Raw genomic sequence first — 10356 nt, 5'->3', positions numbered from 1 at the left:
ACCCTTTTCGTTTAGTGGTCAAAACACCCTTTTGTCTATAGTCCTGCGATAACGGGTGATTCGGTTATTTAATTGACGAGTTTTAGCCCTCATTTGACATGCGAGGACGAATGTTCTAAAGGAGGAGAATGTCACACTCATAATAATCCTTGCTACTTGTATTAAAACAAGAAAGAATGAGTTAAGAAGGTTCAAGGAAAGTTAATCGAGTTAGTAAGAATATCGTTATAAATATGGTTGTCTTAAGTATCTCGAGGTGACTGGTAACCTAAAGGATTTGAAATCGCGTTATGAGTATGTATATGAGGTAATGTGAGTGACCTTTTAAAGTATTTGAGATTATTAGTAATGATATAGAAGATGGACAAAAGATAGGAATATACTTTTCGATTGGAGTTTCGTCGAAGCTTTGTGAGTTCTACTTATGGTTATTGTGATTCTACGGACCCTTCGAGACATGTATATGAATTGTTATGGATGTAAATGACTGTGTATATGTATGTATAAGAGGTTACATGAGGTTGGAAGAGGATTAGAAGTTAAACGAAATGAATCGGAACAATTTCGAGTAAAATCTCGGACCCGATTTTAGCCTATATTGTAGGAGGCATATCTCCTAGTATATGAGGAGTTTTAAGGTGTTTCAAAAGCCTAAAATTAAGTTCATCGAGTCTAGTTTGCAACGCAACAAACAGCTCATCAAAATGATATCAGGGTAAGGAGATATGGATGATTCAAGTCGGGCTGAGTATTAAGACTATCTCAAGATACAAAGTAGAGACTTTAACTTCCGATTTCGTTTGAAGTCACAATTTATCTACAAATTTTGTTTGGTATAGAAGCATTAATGGAAATTAGGAACTACTTAATCATGGTGTTAAGTTAAAATTAGTGGCAACAATGAGCCAATATGAACATTAACATGACATGTCCAAAAGATGACTCAAAGTCATCTTAAATAAGACTACTATGGGAGACATACAAATATACATTTAAATGTGATTCATCCACTACACTTACATTATATTGTGGACAACCAAATTGAGAGAAAGGAGTGTGGAATTCAGCCAAGTGACTGAAAATAAGGCATCCATGTGAAGCATGCATTTGAATATTTAAGCATCTACTACTTTATGAAAGTATACATTATTTTAGGAAGACCCAACATGGTGGAGGGATCATTTCACATTAAATATTGCTCATTCATCTTGGCATAATTACAATGGACAAAGGATGGTGTATGAATCATTCACCACACATACAATTGTCTTGTAAACAATTGAAAAGAAAGAAGAAAGGAGAAACAAGAAGGTGAGGCTTGGCCACACTTGGCCTAAAGTTGTAGAAAAAAATGGAATTTTAAGTGTAAAGTTAATGGAGTGACTCATGCCATAAGTGGAGCATGTGACCAACTTGTAGGCATCAAAGTTGAACCAAATAATGACCAAGAAATCAGCCATCACAATTCATTTCAACTACACAACACAAAGAAAGAAAACTTAAGCCTAGAGAGAGAGAGCATTCGCCAAGGGGCTGATTTTTGAGCCCTTTGAGTCTTGATCCAAAAATTATTTTCCAAGGTGTTTCAACCCTTTAGAAGGTCCCTAAAACGTGAAGATAGTCTTTGGAGCAACAAGAACCATTTTCCATCTCAAGTCACCAACTCTAGCCAAGTAGAGAAGTCAAGTTGTCAAGGTAAGATCTAACTTTCTTTTCAAGTATTAAGGGTGATGTAGATGTGTGAATATAAGTTGTATGCATGAAATAAGGTGTATTGATGTTGGAACATGATAGTAGTTATGGGGTTATATGTGTTGATGTTGAAGTATGGTTGTAACTTGACGAACATGAATCGCATGCATAAAATCATGAAAGTTGGTGTTGGAATGTTAGTTGGCCGTAGGGACTGTTTTGGTGGAATTAATGGACTGATTTTCTTTAATAAATATGGTTGTTACTATCATAGATCTCATGGTAAAAAGAATGAAAAGAATTGGAAGGTTAAAGGTGAAGTTATGTTAGTATGAAAATGGTTGAATCTATGATTTTATGTGAGAGATGTTGAAGCATGGTGTAGCCGTGTGTGGACTGTTTTGTGAAGAAGTTAGTGAACTGTTTTTACTTGATATTTTGATTGTTATTATCATGAATTTTATGATGGAAAGGAAGGTGTTTAATGGTTGGAGTTGAAACTAAAGTCATTTGTGAGTTGTTTTAAGGATTATAAAAATGACGATATAGCGTAGTTGCGTATGAATTGATGTTGTACTTGTCGTGTGGATAGCTGGTCATAACTTACTAAAATTATATGAAAAGATGTATAAAAATCGCATGTGGTTGGCTTAGTATGTTCGTAAACGTTTGCAAGAATTCGAACATCGTTATGTTGTCGGTTAGAACTGTTTTGGACATGTTGTGGTAGTGGACTGTTTTGGACTTGTGTTTTCATTAAGTTGGAAAGAATAATTATAAGTTAAGAGTATACATCATATTGTATGTTGGATGGGCTGTTATAAGTTGTTACATGCAAACGTTAAGGCTACAAACTAATAAAAGTAACTTGAGGATGTCGAAACCGTATGTGAATCGTTATTGCATGTTATGAATGTGGGTTGTTTAGAATATTGTGTGGGCTGTCCGGATTGGTATTGAACACATAATTATTGATGTTGTATTGGTAGTATGTGGTTGGTTTAGATACAAGAGAAAACATCGCCTAAACATCTAGAAAGGAGTTACTAACGTTAGAATACGTTTGAATCTCCCGTAGCTTAACCATAGTTGTTGGCGTCTTAATATAGGTTGAAGTATTATTGGGTAGCGTACACATATTGTGTGACGAATAAGCACTAAAGACCTTGTCGATCGGAAGCACTTGAAGGAAAAAGCTTTGGCGTGAAATTTCGTGACTTTTGTTCGGCATTGAGGTAGGTTACGGTTTACTTTATGTCTAGACTCGGTTAGCGAAACGTATGTAAATAGTAGTGATTGACGGGGAAAGCATGATAGGCCTTCGGGCATGGTGTGGAGGTAAATTCCATCTAGGTTGGTATTGCCACCGTTATGTGGGCTTGTCGCCATTATTGTGATATCTTGTTATGTGGGCTCGTCGCCATTATTACGATATTGTTATGTGAGCTGTCATTGTATTGTGATTTCATGTATTTGATATAATTCTCTCTCTCTTGTTATCCCATTTGGTCATATGGAAGAGGAAGGTTATTGCGAGAATTGAATATTGAATTGCAATTCCTAGTATGAATCTATGGAACCTATGATTGCGGTGATTATTGAGGTTGATTCCATGCGAGGCATGCATCCCATATTCTATGTGCTATGTGATGTAATTATCACCTAGTTGTATCTTTATCACATACTAGCTCCCTCACCTTATGAAAGGGAAGGGTAATATTGATGATTGAGCGTGGGCAATAATATGACTTGTACTTGTTTATTGCATATTGGTGATATAATTGAGCGATATCATGCATGACATGCTTTCATATTACTCTTATGTTGTTATAATGGTGAGGAGAGTGATTGAGAGACTCAGAGGTTTTTGGGAGATTGAGAGTGACGAGAGAGACTCAGGGTTTCTTAGGAGATTGAGAGTGACGAGAGAGAGACTCGGAGATTGAGAGTGACAGAGAGACTCGAGGTTTCTCACGGGAGATTGTGAGTGTTTGTTGCCCGAGGTTTCTTGCCGGGAACGATGGAGTGTCCGATGCCGAGGTCTTTGCGGGATCGTGAGAGTGTGCTCGTGATCCGAGGTTATATTCGGAGCGAGTGGTACATGGACTTCGCGGGTCCCCCATGGGTCATGACTATGAGGCATTGCCATAGCATGTGTGTACGGGAGTGGAGTGTGAGAGGTGACTCTTGCATTGCATAACATTTACATAGCACGACATTGCATTGCATAGCACTCCATTTGAATGGTCATTCATGTCATTGCATGGCACATTCTACGATTGATTCTTGATTTGTGAATTCGAGTTGTTGTTTGTGAGTATTTATTTTAAAAGTTGGATGGAATCGAGGTTTATAGAATTCTCCCTAGACTTATAATGCGAGATATTGAGATCCTTTGTGACTATCGTTAATGCAAGACTTTCTCATGTGCTAGATGTGTATTTGTGTTTGATTACTTATCTGCTTACTTGTTAGTTGCTTCTTGTTTATATGCGTGAACTAACCATTGTCGGCCTATGATACCTACGAGCCTAGTGTTGTGCTCATACTACTCTTGCTACACTCCAGGTGTAGAGTTATTTTCGGGTGATGTTCGGAGTCTCACGACCGTTTCGAGGCGATTCGTCAAAGACGTTTGGGTCAAAGAGTCTCTCCGTTTGGGTGAGCGAAGTCGTATCCGATTTGATATTATCTATTCAAATTGTAAACTTCTTAGAAGCTCTTGTATGAGTCTCTGGGAATTTCTTATAATAAAAGTATTTATTCATGTTGTATCAAATTAAGGTATTTCGAAGGGTTCGCCCACCAGGGAGGGTTAGTGTGGGTGCCCGCATGATCCATGATTTGGGTCGTGACACGCTGCCACCATACCTTTCTCTCCCTCCTCTGTCTTTTCTGCCAAATCAAATCAAAACCTAAACATAAAACAGATCAAAAACAAGAAAAAGAATAGAAAAACGAGAGGAGATTTAGGTTTAAAACAAGTAGTTCAAAGTTTGTAAACTTCAATTTCTAAAAAAATTGGCAACGGTTGGAGCTTTGTATAAATTGAGTCTTAATGGTCCAGTAAAGGTCTTTTTGATAGAAGAGCGCCCTCCTAATCTCATTTAGCAAATTGATATTGATAATTATCTTACTAATAATCGGTGAGCCGCCATTCACTATTCATATGCAAATTTGAATCATAGGTTTCTATATGCTTAAGGAAAATGGGATTTCAGGATAGGTTAAGGTTGGGGTGTGTCCAAGTGAAATTCCTAGACGCGATCAAGGATCTAACTATGCATTATGCCTAAAAACAACTGCTCAGAGGACACTCTGTCTCATAAAAAAGGTTCTCTTCATACTAATTTGAGATAACACTTTCGTCATTCGTCTTCATAGTGCGAAGGTAAAGAAAGAGAAATTTATCTTCTTTGATATAACATGAAAGCAATTACAAACTATAAGAAAAACGTCATGAATTTGGGTACACTTTTCTTGACGAAAGTACTATTATGTTATTCTTGTGAAAATCTTTAACTTCGATGGTTCTGAAATCATGTTAGGGTTTGTATTAACTGATTTACATTATACTACGTATCATTGGAAAGATTCTTACAAATAATATTAGCACAAGGTTTAGGAGCTAATGATTTTTCGTGTTAACACTGATGTTTGTGATCCCAAATCATGTAACTTAGGCAGTTACTGTCAATAGCAAAGATAAATTTATTTTTTCCTTTTCAAAAATCTGGTTTAGAACTGTGTTAAGACGCCTAAATCGTGCGATTACGAATCAACAGAATCGAAAAGTTTGATGGTAATTAGTTAATGAATTTTGTTCACTTGTTCTTTATCATTACTGTGTTATCTAACATGTATCTAACCATACCTACTAGCTACCCTTAACTCTTAATTAACAAAAATTGGAAAAGGGTGAAAGATGGCAATTTTTAATTGGTGGAAAGTAAAGCCCATGCTTCTCCATAAAACTAGATGGGGTATGCCCGTGTGCGCACTTTAGATTATAGTGTATCTATGTGTATGTAGTTGTGTTTGGGTAGTGATAATATATATATTTTATATTATAATAAACAAACATAAGTTTATTAGCAATATTTTTATATATATATATATATATATATATATATATATATATATATATATATATATATATATATATATATATATATATATGTTCAAAACACGATTAATATAATATTATAGTTTGTCTTTCTTGTATCCAAAACTTTATTATATTAGTGTTTGCTACGAATACAAAGTTTGCAAAAATTTATTAATACTTTTTAAAAGAGAAGACTTGTTTAAAAGGAAACTATTTTCCTCTCTTTGAGACAAAACAATAGCAATATTTAAGCATACGTTGATAGTTTGGATTTTAATTCGATTAATTTAAAGGTGTAAAATATTCTACTGTTAATGTATGTAGATTGGACCTAAACAATACTTATTTTTTTTTTTATCAAATTTTGATTTGGATAATTCTAATTCAAATTATTAAATTAATTTTACATGTGTAAAATGAAACAAAGTAGAAATTTGATTTTCTATTTAAACGAAGAACTACTATTTTTTAATTTTTGGTGAATATTCTTGGTTTAGCTTATTTTACTTGTTATGTTATCTTTTGCACTTTTTTTAGGGAAACGTCAATTAAAATTATAATTTGACTAATTTACCTTATTTATTATTTGATCTGCATTTAATATTATTTTTTCTTTTACGACATTAATCTCTTTTCACATTTATTAAAGTAAGAATAAAAATGAAAAAGTAATTAAATTATATCTTATTTTAAAATATAAATATTTTAAGTATATTTATTTTAGTAAACATAACAAATAAATGACATGGCGGAATAGCAAATACAACATTTAAATAGCTAGATTAGATCTCAAGCTAATACAGAATTGCCCTTCTTTTGGGGTGGTCTTTAAATTTTGCCCCTCATATTTGAAATCTTTAAATTTTGCCCTTCGGCTAAAACTCATGGTTATAGGTTCGAACCCCCACACGGTAAAATTTTTAAAAAATTCACAAAGGCATTAGTTTAAATTTCGCTATGCCCCCACGGCATACACTTGTAAAGGAATTACCAAGTTACATGGACCGAAAATATCTTATGCCTATTACGGACTTGGCATAAGTATCGGTCCGGATGATAACTTTTTTCCTTCTGGTTAGTTTAAGAAATATAAGTTTGCCCATTAAAAGAATGCATGGGCATAAACTTGTTGAGGAATTATCAAAGTTATGCGGACATTCTTTTATGCCTACCCATAAGGCATGGTATGCGGTCAACTCGGTAAATTTGGTAATTCCTTAACAAGTAGTGACCGGTACACCCGACCCAAACCTTGCCTTGTATTTTTTTTTTTTTTTAATTTATGCACGACGGGGGTTCGAACTCGGAACCTCATGATTTTCTGCGTGAACGCTCGAGGGTTATTATGCGAAGGGCAAAAATTAAAGACTAAAGAATATAAGGGGCATAATTTAAAGACCACAAATATGAGGGGCAAAATTTAAAGACCACCCCAAAAGAAGGGCAATCCGCGCAAAAAAATGATATAAGAAAAGAAAGGAAATTGTATGGTTTGGCTACTTAACCTTTTGAAGAAAAATAATATGGGGTCATATTTTCTCTATGATAATTTCATTTAATTCATTATGGGTTGATACGCATGTGGCAATGAATGTTATTGACTTAATGGGGATACTTTGGAATTACATGAATATTGTTTGATTTTTTAATATGGGGTACACGTTTTTTTTTTTTTTTTTTTTTTTTTTAAATTTACTATTATAGAAGACCGTTTATATTTCGTCTTCCTGATGTTATTCCTCATTATTGGTGTGAGACGTATGTGTCTAAACTTACACCCAAAGGTATAAGTTTTAAATGTTTTGGTTTTTTGACTTCCTTAGCAGTTTTTGTGTTCAATTTAAATCGTTATTTCTTTTTTCCCGAACTTCTCTTCTTTACATTTTCTCTAAGCATACCTTTACCAAATGGAACTTATTATCATTATTTAAATATCCTATTTTTTGACCAATTATCTCCTCTTCTTCATGTGGACCCCACCTTAATTTTTTTCCTACAATTAGAGGATCTTTTCACGTAGACCCCACCTTAATTTTTTTTTTTTTTTTTTTTTTTTTTTTTACAATTGTCTCCTAATTCTCGACGCGAACCCCACCTTAATCTTTTTTAGTCTCTACTATTATAGAAGGGTGGGCCCCACTATTTAAATATCCTATTTTTCTGTTGCAATTATCTCCTACGTCTTTACGTGGACCCCACCTTAATTTTTTTACGCGATTGTCTCTCTCTCGGCATGTGGACCCCATCTTAATTTTTTTTTGGTACAATTGTCTCCTAATTCTCCACGCGGACCCCACCTTAATTTTTTTTAATCTCTACTGTTATAGAAGATTGGGCCCTCTTAATTTTTTTTTTTTTTTTAGCATTATGTTAAAGAAGATTGGGCCCACCTTTTTTTTTTTTGACGGACGACGATCCACTATATAGAAACTCATGTTTCTATATACTAGATAAAATGCAAAAGATTTGCGCACCGGAGAGAGAGTTGGATTATAGTGTATATCAATGTGTATGTAGTTGTGTTTATATATAATATATATATATATATATATATATATATATATATATATATATATATATATATATATATATATATATATATATATATATATATATATATATATATATATATATATATATTATATATATATATATATATATATATATATGTTCAAAATACGATTAATATAACATTGTAGTTTATGCTCCGTATCTAAAATTTTATTATATTCGTGTTTGCTACGAATACAAAGTCGGCAAAAATTTATTAATAATTTTTAAAAGAGAGGACTTGTTTAAAACGAAACTATTTTCCTCTCTTTGAGATAAAACAATAGCAATATTTAAGCATCAGTTGATACTTTCAATTTTAATTCGATTAATTTAAAGGTGTAAAATACTTATTATTTTTTATCAAATTTTGATTTGGATAATTCTAATTCGAATTATTAAATTAATTTTACATGTTTAAAACGAAACAAAGTAGAAATTGATTTTCTATTTAAACGAAGAAATACTATTTTTTAATTTTTGATAAATATTCTCGGTTTAGCTCATTTTACTTGTCATGTTGTCTTTTGCATGGTTTTTTAAGGAAACGTCAATTAGAATTATAATTTGACTAAGTTACCTTATTCATTATTTGATCTCCATTTGATATTAATCTCTTTTCACATTTATTAGAGTAAGAATAAAAATGAAAAAGTAATTAAATTCTATCTTATTTTAAAATATAAATATTTTAAGTATATTTATTTTAGTAAACATAACAAATAAATGACATGGCGGAATAGCAAATACAATAATTAAATATCTAGATTAGATCTTCGGCTAATATAAGAAAAGAAAGGAAATTGTATGTATTTGGCTACTTAACCTTTTGAAGAAAAGCAATAATGTGGAGTCCATGTTTTTTGCAATAATTTCATTTTCTCACTAATGGGTTGATACGCATGTGGCAAATGAATCCACTATTATTGACTTGATGGGGATACTTTGGGAATTACATGAATATTGTTTGATTTTTTAATATATGGGGTGCACGTTTTTTTTTTTTTTTTGACATTGCTTTTTTTTTAATATGGGGTCCACTTTTTTTTCCATGAGTTTGGAGAGGGTGGGATCCACTTTTTTTTTCATGAGTTTGGAGAGGGTGGGGTCCACTTTTTTTTTTTTTTTTTTTTAATATTGCTTGGTGTTTTTAGTATGGGGTCCACCTTTTTTTTTTTTTTTTAAGAGTGACTGACGACGAAGCATGGGTAAACCGATGCTTCTATATAGTAGAAAAATAGAAATATAATAAAGTATTTCTATCTACTTTTTAGAAGAGTTGGTAATATAAAATATAAAATGTCATTTTTTTGCCCTTAAATAAAAAAGTGGGTGGGACCACAAAGGATTTTTTTGCCCTTAAATAAAAAAGTGAGATCAAAGGACGGACGACGATCTTGCTTATAAACCGCTCTTCTATATAGTAGTAAAGTAATATATATATATATATATATATATATATATATATATAACACGATTAATATAATATTATAGTTTGTGCTCCATATCCAAAACTTTATTAATAGTGTTTGCTATGAATACAAAGTTGGTAAAAATTTATTAATACTTTTTAAAAGAAAAGACTTATTTAAAAGGAAACTATTTTTCTCTCTTTGAGATAAAACAATAGCAATATTTAAGGATCAGTTGATACTTTGAATTTTAATTCGATTAATTTACAGGTGTAAAATATTCTATTGTTAATGTATGTAGATTGGGCCTAAACAATACTTATTATTTTTTATCAAATTTTGATTTGGATAATTCTAATTCAAATTATTATATTAATTTTACATGTTTAAAATGAAACAAAGTAGAAAATTAAATGAAGAACTACTATTTTTTAATTTTTGGTAAATATTTTTGGTTTAGCTCATTTTACTTGTCATGTTGTCTTTTGCACGATTTTTTAAGGAAACGTCAATTAGAATTATAATTTCACTAATTTACCTTATTAATTATTTGATCTCCATTTAATATTATTTTTTCTTTTATGACATTAATCT

At 32.0% G+C, this 10356-nt stretch overlaps 1 long non-coding RNA gene across 1 annotated transcript; it reads right to left on the bottom strand.

Annotated features, from left to right (window-relative positions):
* Nucleotides 1-9417: 9417 nt before the first annotated feature.
* Nucleotides 9418-9755, bottom strand: LOC132032544 (uncharacterized). Its single transcript, XR_009408507.1, has 2 exons — nucleotides 9517-9755; nucleotides 9418-9462 (listed from the first exon to the last, which is right to left on the bottom strand). It is a non-coding gene; the product is annotated as an uncharacterized LOC132032544 (long non-coding RNA).
* Nucleotides 9756-10356: the final 601 nt, after the last annotated feature.

The sequence above is a fragment of the Lycium ferocissimum genome, chromosome 10, assembly GCF_029784015.1.
Source record: "Lycium ferocissimum isolate CSIRO_LF1 chromosome 10, AGI_CSIRO_Lferr_CH_V1, whole genome shotgun sequence".
NCBI lineage: Eukaryota > Viridiplantae > Streptophyta > Magnoliopsida > Solanales > Solanaceae > Lycium > Lycium ferocissimum.
Note: the sequence above shows the minus strand (reverse complement) of the source record. Positions and strands in the feature narration are given on the sequence as shown.